The following is a 17863-nucleotide window of genomic DNA, read 5'->3' as shown; positions in this document are numbered from 1 at the left end:
ATTAAATCCAGCTTATTTATGTGAACCCTGTGGCTCAGAGTGACTAACTGAATTGACCAGAGTGACTAACACACCTACATGACAGAGGATTCCAGTGGAAACTCTTCTGGCTCCAACCCCCAGCCTCCTTCTAGCCCACCATCCTCCATCAGTTCTCTTATTCCTCAATCTTCCTTCCAACTGGCATCTCTGAAATATAGAGAGGCAAATAATGAAAGAAAAAAGTAAAATAGTAGTGCCAATAGGCAAAAGAAAAAATATCATACAATTTCAGTCTGAGAATTAACTATAAATCTTATGATCTTATAAATGTCTCAAATAACAAAACAACAACAAAATAGCTAAGGTCTGAAATGAGTAAGGACAGCTTTCTCCCTGGAGGGGGATTCTCAGATACTGATAAGGGGAGATAGATACAACCCAAATGATCTGAAAGCTCTTATTCAAGAAGTAAAGAAAAAAAAAAAAAAAACTAAATAAAAACAGGGCTGAGTCCATAGCTTCTACACAGAAGGGTGCCAGGGTTCCCTCTTAGCACATGGACGGTGGGACAGTCACCTCTGAGCAGCTTCTGTAGGCTTATTTAAATATCCTGCCGTCTCCATCCTGAAGCTTAAAGCAAAGAAAGCAAAGTCTGGATGCTCTGGGATATTTCTCACTTCGCAGACCTGTCAAGTTTGAAAGATACTGATACTTGTTTTATTTTTCTTAAAGCCTTTTCCAGCAATGGAAAATACATCTTCTCTTCTCCAGTCATTTTTTACTTTTGTCCATAAATAGCTTCCAAAGTCACACAGTTCAGTATCTGAATACCTGTTTCTAGTTTCCTAATTCATTACAGTGTGTCCCCCCTACCCACCCCAGGATAAAATAAAATTTGGTCACTGAGTTAAAAGAGGGGCTACCTAACATCTGCCTGCAAACTGACTTGCTAAACAGCACTGGGGATGTGTTTCCCCTTATAAATGTAGCATTATGTAATCTACCCAGAATAATCAGAATAGCACAAAAGCAGCCTTAATGAAGACTCTATTTCTTTCTACTTAGGCCTCCTACGTAACACTATCTTCATGTAATTTTATTTTGTAGTCTAAAATAATTATTTCTATATTAAAATGATTGTAACAGTTTTGCAGCTCTATGTGTTCCTTTTTTAAAACCACAGATCCTGTACACAGAACCAACAGAAGGACTAAAATATTAACCATGAAAAAGATTCAGGCTGTATCCTGCACACAAATATTTGTTACTTTGGGAAAGGAGGAGAAATGGAAAGAAGTTATACATCCTCCAGTATTTTCTAGTTTCTAATAGAAATCTTAAACAGTGTTTCTAAAAATTGTACTCTATCAAGAAAATCAAACATAAACAGGCATACTTTAGATTCATAACCTGAATTTACATAACAAAGGAGAGAGGATCATTTTTAAATGTTGCTTTAATTGCTATTTACCCAGAAAAAAAGTTTTAAGGAAGTCTAATTTAGGACAGGCAAGAGGGAAAAGTTTAAATAAGACCTTAGAGTAAAGGATATTTTAGAATGTCAAGAGGTTAAAAAAAAATGCAATTCTTCCAGTGAAGACTTATGAAATCATTGTAAACCAGTTTTTAAAGTGTTAAGGTAGCCATTGTCAATACTGGTTCTAACTTACATTCCTGATCCTTTAGAGAAATGAAGTTCTGCATGAATGACATTAAAAAGCATTTCAAGGTGACAGCAGCCTTCTTTAAAAAAATTCCCCAAATGTATAGATTGAGTTTTAAAATGATGCTGGTTATAGTTTTGATGCTGGTCACAAGGTGGGAGGGACTCTAGGGGTGGCGGGGTTTATAAGTTTGGTAATATTGGGATGCTCTCTGGGTGTCTGAGGCCAGCTGTGATTAAGCAAGCCTACTGTACTACCAGCTTTCTGCATGCTCCCCACAACACAGCAATAACCTCAGTGAGCTGCAAGTTGGCCCACATAAGCCTTAAACTTGTGACTGTGACCTTGCTCATCTCAATGCCCAATACTTATGAGTAGAGTACAGCACCTCATAATTTCTGAAAGGTCCTTCAGAACCTAATTACTTCTCTCAGGCACTTTTGTACATTCTCTGGAGCTTCTCTGGCCAGATCCATCCTAGAAAAGCTTGACATCTGGTCTAGTGAAGTCATGAGTTAGATATGCACATAGCTTCTGAAATCTCATTCCCACAACAGCACTATTTCATTGGTTAAAAAAAAAAATCATGGTTCAGAATGATTCTGCAATTCCCCCAATTGATAGTGCTAATTTACTTCAGAACTAGGATACAAACAAAGTCAGGTCTTCTGAGTCCATAGCCATTAATAGTACTCCTAAAGTGCACTACATTTCTGTGTACTAATTGCAACTTAAACCACCTCCAAAAGGGCCTTCAGCAGCTTTACTGGTCAAGAAGAAGGAAATAACCCAAAGAAACACTATCCATAACCCAGGACTTCAACAAACAAAGGACAGCAGGAAATGGAGAAAGCATTTATTCCCATAAAGTAAGGCAAATAAATATTGAAATGGCTTATGGTGAGTGAAAAAGTTCAGAATATGGACCCAGCTAGGAAAATGTCATAGCAAAGTCATTAAAAGTAAAGATGCTGGGGTCAGACACCTCAGGTCATCTTCCAGTCTTGTTATTTACCATCTGGGTGGCTTTGGGAAAGTTACTTAATCCTCTGCATCTCAGTTGCTTCCCAGAAATACACTCAAGAGACTAAAAAAATAATATTCCTGAGTTCTATTCTTTCTCCAACCATGTTGTCCACTACAGGTCTTTTTTTTTTTTTTTTTTTTTTTTTTTTTTTTTTTTTTTTTTTACGGAGGAGGAACAGTTTATTTGAGGACTCATGGTTTCAGGGGTCTTAGTCTAGGGAATGTCGGCTCCATTCCTCAGGGCTTGAGGTCAGGCTGAACATCATGGTGGGAGAGGATGGTGGAGGGAAGCAGCTCACATCACCACTGTGAGCTGATCAGAAAACAGAAAGTCTACTTGCCAGATACAAATATATACCCAAAGCTGAGCCCCAATTCCCACCTCCTCCAGCCAAACATTACCACTCATTTAATCCCTATCAGAGGATTAATCCACTGATTGGGTTAAGACTCTTAAAACCCAATCATCCTCTGAACCTTCTTATATTGTCTCACACATGAGCTTTTGGGGGACGCTTCACATCCAAACATAACATTCTGTCCCTGGCTCCCAAATGTTCACAACCATCTCACAATGCAAAACACATTTTTTTCCATTTCCAAAAGTCCTCATGGTCAACAGTTCTGAGATTGCTCAAAGTTCAAGTCTTCTCTGAGGCTCAAGGCAATCTGGCATTGTGAGCGCCTGTAAAATTAAAAGTAATTTACAAGTATCCAATATATAAAGGCACAGAGGAAACATTTCCATTCACAAAATTAGGGGCATAGAAAGAAGGGATAGAACCAAAGCAAGACTAAAATCCAGCTGGGCAAACAGGTCCTATGTCTTCATGTCTGGCATTGGGGGCAGATGGCATCGTGATATTCTCTCCAAAGGGCTTGTGTACTTTTTATAGCCAAGTCTCTCATTTTCTTTTCTAACGTCTGTTTTTTCCTTCAGAAAAACCTTCCCTGCTCAGAGTACACAAGGATAATCTCTTATATTTAATTGTAATTATTATATTTTTTCTACAAAAAGTATCTCTTTACTGCATATGGATTTTGTTGTATGACTGGTGAGGTGTTTTTCTTTTTCCCCCCCATCTTTTTAATGCACACTTGAATTTTTTTCTGAACTACAAAACTTTATTGCATAACCTTTAAGCTAAAAGGTTTATTTCATCACATAATTAACTTTAAAATGATCACAATAATTTGTTGTGGCTTCATTTGGTACTTGTTTAATTGTTCATATGCCAAGAACCTGAAAACAATGAGATGTCTTGCTGTCCAGCCATTGGTACTTCTCGCTAAACTCACAGCTGCAGAATTTGCTGATAGCATGACTGCCTATTAATAGTTACTATATAGTATTTTTAGGTGAAGATTAAATAAGACATATAAAGGACTACTATGGAGCTGAGCATATAATAAGCCCTTAAACCACTGCTATTATTTTTCAGAAAGAAATAATTGCACTTCTGAAGTTTTATTATTGCTCTCTGATTAGCCAACGCACCTCCAAAGCTCATAAAAGGGGTGTCAAATAAAAACCTGTATAACTATTGTAGACCTCTTCCCTATCCACAGACTCTCTAGGTAAGAAAAAAACAACAACAACAAACATTTGCTTTCATTACTCTCTTTTCTCTTTTATAGTTAGGGATAGTGGGCAGAAAAACTGTTAAAGATAGGAATGTACATTTAAAACCTAAATGCACAGTGATGGAACTGTTCTACCAAGTGACACATTGCAACAAAACCTAACTTTTAAATGCAACTGCAAACTTGGAAAGGAGTCAGGAAGAGCTAAAGAATGGTCACTACTGCCCTTTTCACCTTAGTTTTTGTTTTGTGAAAGCTGTACATTCCTCATAAAAGCTTACTGACACTAATGCAAAAAAAAAAAAAAAAAGTTGTGGCCACAAGAAAAATTTCAGATATGGAATTTTAAAATGGATTATTCACATGTCTACTAGGAACCTAACCAGATGCTACTTTCTACAAGGGAATTTCTTTAAGGAATGCTATGTAGCACTGTCTGCAATGAGCAAGAAGGAAAATCATGACAGCATAATCCACCAGTTAGCAAAACTTGTGCTGGAGCTCGGAATTCTATAGGAAGCTGATACCCAGGTCTTCATTTCCCATTTGCAGGATCTGCTGCAACCAACTCATGGACCCTTGAAGGCCTACATAGAGGACTTTTAAGCCTTTTGTCATTTTCTGTTATTATGGACCCAAGAGGATGGAAATTAATTTTAACATCTATCACATGTAGTAAAGCATAAGAAAGGGCAGATTTATTAAAGTTAAGACAAACAATGACTGAACCTATTTCTTTTCTTTGGCTGCCATTTTGCTGCAAATGTTTCTATGGCTGCATTTACTGATGTGGCTCCTGCCTATAGGAATTTATTTTCCTTTCAAACATTTTATTGGTACTAAAATAAGACATTACCTGGAAGGGAATGCATAAAATAAAATTGGACTGTCTCAGCTTTGCTACTTTTTTTTTAAAGTCAAGAGTATAATGCATTATTGAGGAAACACTGTCTCTGATTCACCAGGACAGACTGATGATAAAATCATATGGTACGTTGTCTATAATAACCTTTCTTTTCTTTAAGCCATCAAATGAGTTGAGTCTTTATCTCATCAGAGCATTCCTAAATGCATCATTGCAAGAGATCACCTCTTCACATTACTGTATCCATTATCCATAGAGCATGTTCATCCAATTTTCGCAGCAATTTACGAAAAGAAAAAAATAAAATTAAGAAGTCCTGCTTGCCCATACATCAGGGTGATTTATGCTGATGCTTGAGCCCGAGTATTCCTGTTTTCTCTGGCCCTTCTATTTGTTTAATATATGAAGTAGGAAAATTAATATTCTTCTGAAAATCTCTCCTCTGGTCTCTACTGATTTGAACATAAAGTTCAAAAGGAGATGGTATCTTATAAAGACTCTAAGCCTACTGCATTAAATTAACAATACTAATCTCTGTGTTTCACATGGTACTTACACAGCACAGTTTTATAGACATTAAATGAAAATGCCAAAGCTGTCCTTTAGATAAAATGCAATAATGGAAACTCCTCTAGACACTCCTTCAGGTCTTTTTAAAGGATACACTTTAGCTAGCAAATAAAGGGGAGGAAAGAGAGCCGCATTGACTAGGTTTTTCTCCTCCTTAACCTTCCTTAACTCCTCACATTTGTAAAGCCCCTACTAACCTGGAGGAAATAAATAGAAGAGAAAGAAAAAGAGCATGGCAAGAAGGGAAAAAGTGAAAAAAAAAAAAAATATATATATATATATATATCATCCAGTCTTTGTCCTTCTCAGAGGGAAACAAGACAACTATATCAAATTCAGTTCCACTGTCCCTGCCAGACCCATACTAAGGGAAGAACTAAGATGAAAGGGACAAAGCCAACCGTACTATTGAGCTGTTTCCTACATGATGGAAGGGATGGAAGGAGATAAGAGGGGAAAGCTGCAGAAAGAGCTTATGATTCTATACACTTTAATAAAATTCCTGTTCACCTCCCCTTATCTTCCAAATTTTACTTTTCTGACTTGTCTATAGGGATAGTACACATTTCTCTTTAGTCCCAACCAACTCTACTTTTGATTTCATGTATTCATTAATTCAATAGCATCTACTGGAAATCTTTCATGTCCTTGGCTGGCATTAAAGACTCTGTACATAAAGGAAATAATCACTAGCCTTGGAGTTGGCATATCACTACCTTTGGGCTCACTGTCTTGGAGTTGGGGTATGTGATAGAGAATCCTAGAGACAGAGCCAGGGACACAGAGCCACAATAGTGCTATGATAGGGTTTTGCATCAGGTGCTATGACTCTATTAAAAATGATTTGCCCAGACATGGTTTTGTGTTCTTTTATGAAAATTTAACATCTATGATAATTGTTACTGTGCAGTTTTATTTCTACAAGGAAAAAATTAGCAATTATTCCTTCCTTATTCTGGAAATTAGAAGTCTCCTTTGTAAAGTGTGGAGAAAAGTATGGAAAGCAAACATCATAAAAGATTCTGAGTATAGTTGGGCATGGTGTTGCACACCTACAATTCCAGATGCTTGGGAGGCTGAGGCAGGAGAATTGCAAATTTGCAACCAACCCCAGCAACTTATCGAGGTCCTAAGCAACTTAGTGAGATCCTGTCTCAAAATAAAAAATAAAAAGGGCTGGAAATATGAATGATGTTTCTACTCATTTTTGTGTTGAGGGTTAAGTTGAACAAACATTTAATAAGAACATTGATTAAATGTCATTAAAGTCAGAGGTACCTGGTGGAGGGAGAGGAAGCCTATGGTGACACAGGCTGGCAGTGAGTCACACTATCTAGTAGCTCACATTCTGCATGCTGCCACATCCCCTAGGTGGTGTGGTCCTCCTTTAAGTTGATTTATAAACCACACTCTAGCATTATCTCAACTAATGCTTACCATGGAGACAACATTAACCTTTTCTAGGAACTCTGGCCCATCCAACTAATCCCTAACAGCTGGAGAAGTATGAATTTCTCTGACAAATAAAGGGGTTCTGGAGGAGGATGGTTGACAGAGGTAAGGTCTGCTAATCTGGTTTGACTTAGAATTAATCTGCAAACTATAACAAGTCTCCTCCTCCTCCTCCTCCTCCTCCTCCTCCCTCCCTCCCTCCCCCCCCCCCTCCCTCCCTCTCTCTCTCTCTCTCTCTCTCTCTCTCTCTCTCTCTCTCTCTTAAATTTTTATAAGAATGCATAGTTTTTTAGTATCTGCATTTGGGAGACTTTTTGAACATTTTTTTCATGTCATCAAATCTATATTAGCAGCTAAATACCCATACGACAGGTATTTTGAGGCTAGTACAGTTTGAAGCATTTTCTATATTATTCATTTAATACTCACAATAGGTTTATAAGATAAATGCTATCATACCCCATTTATACAGATCATGACAGTAAGAGACTGAGGGATTCATTCCAAAGTTACATAGTTACTGTTTAGAGAACCAGGAGTCCACTTTCCTATGTACTTTATTCATACCGACTCCATTGCTGCAATCTCACCAGGGGTCTTTCTATATAAGGGGATTTTCATGAACATAAACTCCAAGGTTGAAAAGTATTTGGGCAGAAATCTCTTGCCCCTGTTTTGTTTAACATTATATTTTTTAAAAGAATCTATTTGGGAAAATATAGAGATGTTTAAAGTAAAATGTATACATTATTAGTTATTACAAAAATTATACCTACAACTTAAAATATATTAAACTTTTCATGAAAACCTCATTTTAAATAATTCTTAAAATTATGTCTTCATAACAGTGTGAGTCTACATTGAAATACTTGTTAGTTTGTTATATAAAATATCCATAATTGATTAAAATTACCCCTTTTTCCAATAATACTAAAATTAATAAACTTCACTTAAGATTTGCTTCCAAGTTGGACAAAATACAAATCTGAACAGGCAGAGAGAGCAACACATCAAACTTATTTTCAAATGCTTGAAATTCAGCATTGGCATTCAATTTAGAGAACAAAAACCATAAATTATACTTAAATTTTATGCCTTAACTTTATTTTGTAAAATTACAAATGTGTAGGATCTAAATATATATATATATATATATATAAATTATTTAAAAATTTTAATCACTTATTATGCTTCCTACTGGTTTAATCCTTCTTTTCCTTTTAATAAAAATGGATGGCTAAATATCATTTGGTTTCTACTGTTTCTACAGGTCATATTCAGAGCTGAGTGAACACCAAAAGTGTTTAACAGACTTTGATCTTATTTTTACCTCATGGCTCATAAAACTGATTTAGAAACCTAAAGATGTGTCACTAAAATACTGAATGATGAACAGTCAGAGCTTATTGAATTCCTCAAGTCTAAAAAGAATGGTTGACCATGAAAGCAAACATTCTTCAAATGTAGCCAACCACATTTAGAAAACTCTTACAGGGATCTAGAAAATTCTAAACTGCACCATTGCTAATGTGCCAATTTTTCAAAGCCAATAGACAGTGTTTAGAAAACTCTTCCTTCTGCATAGATGCCTAATATAATTCCCATCACAAAGTGTTGGCTTTCCTTTGGAATTATAATGGAAGCCCAGAAAATTTGGAAAAAATTCCAAACATCATCATGTTTGGATGAATAGGACATCCTCCGGGCATTAAGTCTGCTTCACAGAATCATCATCACATTCCAACTGTCAGCAGCATCCAGCTTTCCTCTTGGCTGTGTACTTCATTATTTTTCTCCTGCTGTTGATGGACCTATGTGATGGATGGAGGCCCTTCTAGAATGTGTTACTCAGCAGCTGAGGTATCGCAATGCTTTGAGCAGTACACCAGAGTGTCAGCCTGAAACCTGTGCTGTAAGGCCCACATTGAAGGAAAACTCAATCATAAAGGCTTGCAAAGATAAGTATTCCTTTTAAATGGCTGGTTATTCCCAAGGCAAGGGAAAAATAGTTAGACACCCACAAAATTGAATTATAAACCTGCAATGCCCTACTTTACTTAAAGAAAATGAAACAAATGCACCTGGACGTCTTAGGGTCCTACAATAAAGCTAGAACTTCACAGATTCTCTCCTACAGCCAAGCATGATGCTCATTCAACTACAAAGCAGGGATTTTATGGTAAGATACCTGATTTACAATATGGGTATGATTGCTGTGTGATCATAGGAAAAATGATACTGTAAATTAGGGTGTTCTCCTCTGTCAAGAAATAAAAATACCCATTCCTAGAGTTGCTGGGGTCTTTTACTGAGGTAATAAACTTCTGATCACAATTTACTTATCACTTGAAATAAAGAAAATTAAGGTTAAGTGTATATTAATATGTATTTTGCTGATGGTTATGTTTGTTCTTAATCTGTTTCTGTCTAGTTCAGATACCATGAAAGTATCATCAGATTGATTAAGAAGTAGGGGGAGAGTGGTTGGTAATTTTCTGGATAAGAATGACATCCAATTTATTGCTGTGTAACCAATTTCCCCCAAACTTAGTTGATTACAATAGTCAACATGTATCTCACAGCTCCTCTTAATCAGGACTCTGGGAGTGCCTCGGCTGGGTGGTTCTCACACAGGATCTCTCGGGTTGCAGTCAAGATAGGATCCAGAAATGCAGTCATTGGAAGGCTTGGCAGGGCTGGATGATCTGCTTCCGATAATGGCACATTCACATGAGTTTTCGTGGGAGGCCTCAATTCCTGTCCATGTGGGTTTTTCCATAGATGTCTCTAGAGACAAGAGAACTGGTTTTCTCAGAGTAAGTGATCCAAGAGAGACAGACAGACACAACACACACACACACACACACACACACACCAGTATGAAAGCTGCAGCTCCTTCTATAATATAATCTTGAAAGTGACATAGCAACACATCTGCCATAGTCTACTGGTCATACAGGTCAACCTGGTAGAATAAGGGGACCAAATAAGGGCGTGAATACCAGGTGTAGGGTGTCAGAAACATTTACATAGCATCTCTCAAGTTATGTTTTTCACAAGTAAAACAATTATTTGAAGCAAGAAGTCAGAGAGTTTGAACTACCTGCCTCTAGTGCCTATAGTCCAGATTATTAAGAACATGTACTCAAAATGGCTCAAAAGTGTATGTTATTTCATATTTTTTCTTCACATCCTTTTGATTCTCTTAGTTAAGATAAAGTCACTTTTATTTTAACACTAAGTAGTTGAATTTTAATTTGTAAAAATTAAACTTCATTTTTAATAACAAAAATATAAATAAAATAGTACTTTTTCCAGGCGTGGTAGTACACACCTATAATCCCAGCAGCTCAGGAGGCTGAGATGGGAGGATCGCGACTTCAAAGCCAACTTCAGCAAGTTGTGAGGCACTAATCAACTCAGTGAGACCTTGTCTCTAAATAACGTATAAAATAGGGCTGAGGATGTGGCTCAGTGGTCAAGTAACCCTGAGTTCAATCCCTGGTACTCTCCCTGCCAAAAAATAGTGCTTATGATGGTAGAAAGTTAATATAAAGAGATTATAACAATAAGAAATTCTATTTTAAAATATAAAATATTAAAAATTTGGAAAGCAGTATGGAGATTCCTGGGAAAGCTGGGAATGGAACCACCATTTGACCCAGCTATTGCCCTTCTCGGACTATTCCCTGAAGACCTTAAAAGAGCGTACTACAGGGATACTGCTACATCGATGTTCATAGCAGCACAATTTACAATTGCTAGACTGTGGAACCAACCCATATGCCCTTCAATAGATGAATGGATAAAAAAAATGTGGCATTTATACACCATGGAGTATTACGCAGCACTAAAAAATGACAAAATCATGGAATTTGCAGGGAAATGGATGGCACTAGAGCAGATTATGCTTAGTGAAGCTAGCCAATCCCTAAAAAACAAATACCAAATGTCTTCTTTGATATAATGAGAGCAACTAAGAACAGAGCAGGGAGGAAGAGCAGGAAGAAAAGATTAACATTAAACAGATACATGAGGTGGGAGGGAAAGAGAGAGAAAAGGGAAATTGCATGGTAATGGAGGGAGACCCTCATTGTTATACAAAATTACATATAAGAGGTTGTGAGGGGAATGGGAAAATAAACAAGGAGAGAAATGAATTACAATAGATGGGGTAGAGAGAGAAGATGGGAGGGGATGGGAGGGGGGATAGTAGAGGATAGGAAAGGTAGCAGAATACAACAGTTACTAATAGGGCATTATGTAAAAATGTGGATGTGTAACCGATGTGATTCTGCAATCTGTATTTGGGGTAAAATTGGGAGTTCATAACCAACTTGAATCTAATGTATGAAATATGATATGTCAAGAGCTTTGTAATGTTTTGAACAACCAATAAAAAAAAGGAGGGAAAAAAATTAAACCCTCCATTTAACATAGCATGATTGGGCCTTATTCCAAATCAAACGTCCTAAAAATTTACCCTATATCTTTTTAAAAACAAGTATGGAAACAAGTGGGAGAGAAGAATTGTTTAATTTACTGTCTGTAAAGATATCATTCTAACTTTGAGCCAACTATACTAACACACTGTACATAGAGGAATCAGTCCATGGCAATGGGTAATGAAGTATGTTCCAGTGTTATTCCAAGATAATAGCCAATTTTAAGCAGTTTTTATAACACCCAATTTCAGCATCAGTATTAAAAAAATAATCAATACGTGGTCCATCATTTCTGCTGAAGTGTAGTCCATGTGCCTGAATAACTAATGTTTACCAGACAGGTAACTAGAAAACTATCATACCTGTTTCTTTATGTGTTTTTAATTATCCCAACTCATTTTAAGACTTAAAGAAATCAGCACATATTTTCATGCTGCAGAGGGAGTGTTTAAAGACAGAAAATGAAGAGAAAATACTGCACTATCAATAGACTCGATCTTTTAAACACTTTAGCATTAAGAACTCTAACAACAAATCATATTTAGAATGGAAAATGTTAATGACTTGCCAAAAGCATTGAAGTAATCTTTTTAGCTCTTCGCTGTACTTGTTGAGTTGGTCTCCAGTCTAAATCTCTTAGGGTGATAACCAGAAACTTGGTTCTGACAGACAGGAGGATCACAGATCTGACAGACTGTGGGGTGTGTGTGTGTGTGTGTGTGTGTGTGTGTGTGTATGCAGGCACCTGCACAGTACACTTCTACCTCATTCATGGGATCACAGAAGTATCTTTCTCTACATCTAACTCAAATGAGCTTTCTGGAGGGTTTAAATGATCTGGGTACTTTTGGGTGGAAGTAATGTTAAAGAGGTAACAGTGTGTGCCAATTATAGGTTCAGTTGAACCAATACAGTTATGATGAGTGGCTAATACTCCTTAATTATTTTGAACACTATATCTTAAGAATATCTTAAAAGCAGCAGTGTTTTCCTTTGGCAAGCTGTCTTTGAAGTATGAGCTTAGTATTCTTAGCTGTTCCCCTCTATAACGTCCCTCACTGTGGGGAGGGAGAAGCTTGGCTTGAGAGTCCTATCTAACAAATCAAGAAACAGAATTTCTCTCCCTGGGGTTTTCAGCCCAGCTGGTTCCTTTTCATCTACTCTGCCATTATAGGTCCCATTCATAATCGTACAATAGCTTTGTCCCATCTTGTCCCCCTTCATGAGATTTGCCATATGTGAGCAACCTCGGAATTCATATTTTTAAAACGTCAGTTTCAGTTAAATAAATTTGGTTTTAAATAAAATATTTAACTCTCATAAACGTATTTTTTGATTTTTTTCCATAAATACAAGGATCTCATACAAAAGATTTTGTAAACAAGATCCTTCTCACAATTCAGATTCACCCCACTGCCATGCTTCAGACAGAGCCTTATATTTGTTCTCTTGCTAAAAATGGAGAGTCACAGGTCTTTCAGGAGTGATAAAGATATATTTGCAGTAACCTGAGGCTGTGTACTGATGCTATCAAAAGACTGAAAGAAAACATAAAAGGCATTTCTTCCTGATTATGTGATCCAACTATATTTTAATGCCAAGACTGTGTGTCATGAAGACTCAGCTTACTTCCACCAACAGCTGTGTCACACATTTGAAGGACCTGTGGCCTAGACTTTGAAGAAGAGAACAGGTAGCTAGCCTGAACATTGACACTGCACCATTAGATAAATCTGGTCTGACAACAAAGAGACAGTGAGATCACCATACTCAGCATTATGGCCCTCAATGACATTGACCTCCTGGGGCCTCCAGGACCTCTGCAGGATGATGGGCATACCATGGAGCATCACTAGATTCTAGCTAGTGCAGACCCTTTTCTAGACTGTCACTATCTTCACTATCTGTTTTCATTTTCAATATTTGCTTTTGCATTTTGATTCCCAAAGTAGGGGAATGTTTGAAACAGGATAGGAATTGCCATCTTTAGAACAATTACAACATGAAATGAATTGTATCACCTTTCAAACTTGATTACCTCCATATAAACTTAAGAGGAACATTTTTCAAACTTAAATCAGAATCTGGACAAGTTGACCTCAGACCTTGTCCTGAAATGACTCTTCCCTTGGGAACCCTAGGGAGGACACTTAACCACTCTCTGTTCTTGGTAAAGAACGATTATTTTTAAATGAACAGGAGATCCTACTTTCCCCTTCTCATTGCAGCAAAAATATTTCACAATTCTTTTAACCAGTCTAAATTCGGAAGAGTTATGTCTGAAAGATTCTGTCACCAGAAATATATTCATTCAAGAAACTTTGTATTCTTTCATCTGTGAATAAGGCAACTCTATGTTTGAGGTCTACTTTATGCAATGTAACTTTTTAGGCCAGATTTCTAGGAGTTAAGTCCATTTTATTCTTCCTATATTTGGAGTGTTTTGTATTTTGACCTCACTTTTCATAGTCTGAATTTAAAAAGATGGGATCGATAAAGTTGGAAAATATGGGATGGAGCAACTTTATAACACTGAATTCAACCTATGACATATTATTTCTCTATGTCAGATAAGATCACATAATGAATACTGCAATCACACTTTTTAAAATAAAGTGTTTCTTTATAAAGAAAGAAGCAAATCTTCTGTAAAATCTATGACTGAGATGATTTAAAGAAGACATAAAAGTGAATTAAATGTTGTTTCAACCATCAATCTTCCAAAGAATATATTCCAAGAAAAAAAATGGTGCAAATGTTTTAGCAAAGACAGTGGATTTCTATGGAGGCACTTTAAGATCGAGGACATAGATTATGAATGTAACTCAAGAGAACAAAATAGAAATGCCAAGTTAAACATGGTAGTTTTTAACAAATAAATTATAATTAAATAAGGTGGAAATCCAGATTGAGAGTATCTGTGGCCATCAAAAGAAGGCCATGATGGTCTTCTTTTGAGTTCATTTTTAATATTATACACCCAATGGTCTAAATTGTAGAAGGCATCTGTCCTGACTCACTTAAAGAACTCTATTTTAATTCCAAGGGTATATAATTAGAATACTAGTATTCTAGCACTTCAAGATATTTTTAAAAGTTGTTTGAAAACTGCTATATCATCACAGAAGGCTCCTCCCTGGCACAGAAAATGGAAAAGCTGCTCACAGTGTCAGGATGCACTTGAATCTTGCTTTCCATTGCCCTTTTCTCTTCACTTCCAGGCCATCCATACCTCTTGACTCCAGCATTGCAATCAGTTCCCTGCAGCCATCCAATGCCAGCTGGGCTTCCAAAGCACTTCTTTAAGGACAGTGGCACAGAGCTTTAGGAACAAGACTGCAGAAGTGTCACACCTGTGCTCAAAGGCCTGCCAGGCTGCGTTCCAACCCCACAGCCCCTCCCGCCACATAGTTCCCATCATTTCTGTCAATCTGGTTCACTAGCCATACTGCCCAAACCCCAGCACAGCTCCTCTGCCAGTACCCTCATCAAAGCCTCCTATTTTCTGTCCAGATTCTATCCTTGACCTTATATCATACAGATAGAGAATTTACTCTGTAAAGGTTCAGATGCTGAATATTATTGACTGGGTATACCCAAGCTCCTGTTGCAACCAGTCAGCTCTGCCACTGAAACACAGAAAAAGAGCCATAGTCGCTATGTAAATGAATGGGCATGGGCCAGGTTCCAGCAAAACTTTATTTTAGGACATTACATTTCAATTTCATATAATTTAACTGTCATGAAATATTTTTCTTTTTATGTTTCTCCAATCATTTCACAATGTAGAGGCAATTCTTAGTTAACAGACCATGCAAGAACAGACAACAGGTAAGATTTGAACTGTGGGCTACAGTTTGCCAACCCCTGTTAATTGTAACTCCTCTGCTCACAATCCCACAGTGGCTCCCTGTTTCACTCAGAACATATGCTTGGGTCCTCAGCATAGCTTATAAGGCCACATATTAATGAGTTCCTTTGACTTTCTGCCTTTATCTCCAATTAATCTGGTTTTCCTCTGTTCTAGATAACTCTCCTGCTTTGTGCCTCTCAAACACATTTAATACAAGCTGCCTCAGGCCCTTTACACCAACTTATTTCTCTTCCTGCTCCCCCCTCCTTATATTTCCATGACTCTCTTGCTTACTTCACAATTTTGATCCAATGCCACCCTCTCAGAGTCTATAGTAACGACTTTATTTCAACTGTAACCATACAGTTTTAGGCTGAATTGTGTACTCCACAAGTTCATACATAGAAGTCCTAACCTTTGTTATCTCAGAATGTATGATATTTTAAGATAAGGTCTTTAAAGATGTGATTCACTTAAAATGAGGCCTTTAGAGCAGGCCCTAATCCAATCTGTTTTTATAAGAAGAAATTTAGACACCTAAATAGACAGCAGAGGCATGCATGCAAACAGTGAAGACTGTGAGGACATAGCAAGAAGGTGGCCGCCTATAAGTCAAAGAGAGAAGCCTCCTAAGAAGAAATCAAAGGGGACTTTCACTTCCAGAACTATGAGAAAACATTTTTTTCTGTTGTTTAAGTCATCTAGTCTGTGGCATTTTGTTATGGCAGCCCTGACACATACCCTAACTTCCACAGCCTCTCAAACCTACTTAACCTGTTATATTTTTACCCAGAGAACTTATCACCTCTAACACACAATTGAGTTCACTGCTTTGGCATGCTTATTATCTGTCTTCCTCTACGTGAGGGCAAGGATCTTTTGTTTACTGATGTATCCCAAGTTCTTAGAATAATGTCCAGCAAAACATAGGTACTTAATGAACATCTACTAGATAAGTGAAACACTTGCCATGCATTTATCTCTTCATATCCTCTGCCTCTACTTGCTCTTTTGGGGAGGTCCAATCACCAGCTCAGCATCTCTAAACCCAGGGCCAGTAAAACCGAGTTCAAATATTACCACTGCTGAGAATGACTCTCTTGCCACCAATAATAAGTGGTCTCTCTTTGGATTCTACTAATACACTGTCTGTAACTCCCTGGCATCACTTAACACATTGAAGCCTGCATTACATTTTTTTTAAAGTATGTTTTATCTTTTCCACTAAGTGTTAAGCTCCTTTATGGTACAGCTGTTGCCTTGAGCATTTTCAAATCCCTCACCATACCTTCTGAGTATGCCACACAGACTAGGGATACAATAAACATTTGCTGCACTTAGGAAGATTATTATTATAAAAACACTTGTTACTTACTGTATTGTGGCAGGTTCATCTTAGGACTTTGTTATTGTTTCCATCACAAGTCATAACCTCTTGAAGGTTGTACTACCATCAGCCCCCTTTTATTGGTGAGGTCATTGAGCCTAAGAAGATCAACTTGCCAAGAGAATACAGCTAATGATTAATAAAGTTAGATTTCAAATACAAATCTATCACTGAAGAAAGGTGATGAGATTCATTGCCCCACCTGTAAAAAAAGAGAAATGCTTACTTTTAAATAAAACTACCACTATCATGCTAAGTGAAAAAAAAAAAAAAAAACAAAGAAATATGTGACTAAATTCTCATCTATTTTAGAGGTTTGAATGGATCAACTTCACAATTCCAATGACTGCTTGGCTTGTTCTGAACTTAAAGTTTAGTCTCTGTGTGTTCTTTAAATTTATATATTTCAAGTTTATATATCTGAAATATTTTTTAATTCATATTTCATAATAAAATCATCCTCTAGATCTTGTCTTACTAGTAATACTTTCAGTTTTATAATATAAAATATATCAAGTATGTTCGGCTTTCCAAAAGGTAGTATTTTAATATCTATATATCCTGCCATCACTTTATAATATTTAACAAACAATTTAATGAATCAGAATCTTCTTAATATTGACTTCTAAAGAAACTAATTTCTATTTTTCATTTTTTTTTAATTCTACTGTACTTTATATCCTACAAAAGTCAAGGTGAATACAGTTATAAATCTTACTTTTTAATAAAGAAAAAAATTTACTTAATTATTAATTAAACAATTTAATACCTTTAGACTAATATACTTTTTAGAAAAAAACTATTTATATATATATTGGATCAACATATAAGTTATCTGGAATTTTTAGGTAGGAGGTAATTTTTTGAGAGAATTGAAATAAAATTGAGTTTAACCCTGTAAGTATATAAATTTTAAATTTTGCTATTTTTGAAGGAGGCCTTTGCATTCGAAGCTCTGTAGTTTGAACATTTTAAATGGATAAAAGCAAAAGTACTCTGGCCTTTTCTAAGTACTTCAGAACAATTGGATAATAT

The 17863-nt window shown here is 36.5% G+C and overlaps 1 long non-coding RNA gene across 1 annotated transcript in view; it reads right to left on the bottom strand.

Moving 5' to 3' along the window:
* LOC131423367 (uncharacterized) overlaps positions 1 to 17528 on the bottom strand; it is a 38525-nt gene extending 20997 nt beyond the window's left edge. Inside the window, exons 1-2 of the long non-coding RNA XR_009224806.1 lie at positions 9724 to 17528; positions 79 to 189 (exon numbers count right to left, since the gene is read on the bottom strand). This is a non-coding gene — a long non-coding RNA (uncharacterized LOC131423367). The remainder of the gene's footprint in view (positions 1 to 78; positions 190 to 9723) is intronic.
* Positions 17529 to 17863: the final 335 nt, after the last annotated feature.

The sequence above is a fragment of the Marmota monax genome, unplaced genomic scaffold, assembly GCF_021218885.2.
Source record: "Marmota monax isolate L192 unplaced genomic scaffold, Marmota_monax_Labrador192_F-V1.1 WCK01_AAM20220418_F8-fsc00009, whole genome shotgun sequence".
Taxonomy (NCBI): Eukaryota; Metazoa; Chordata; class Mammalia; order Rodentia; family Sciuridae; genus Marmota; species Marmota monax.
This window is presented reverse-complemented; position numbering and strand designations above follow the sequence as displayed.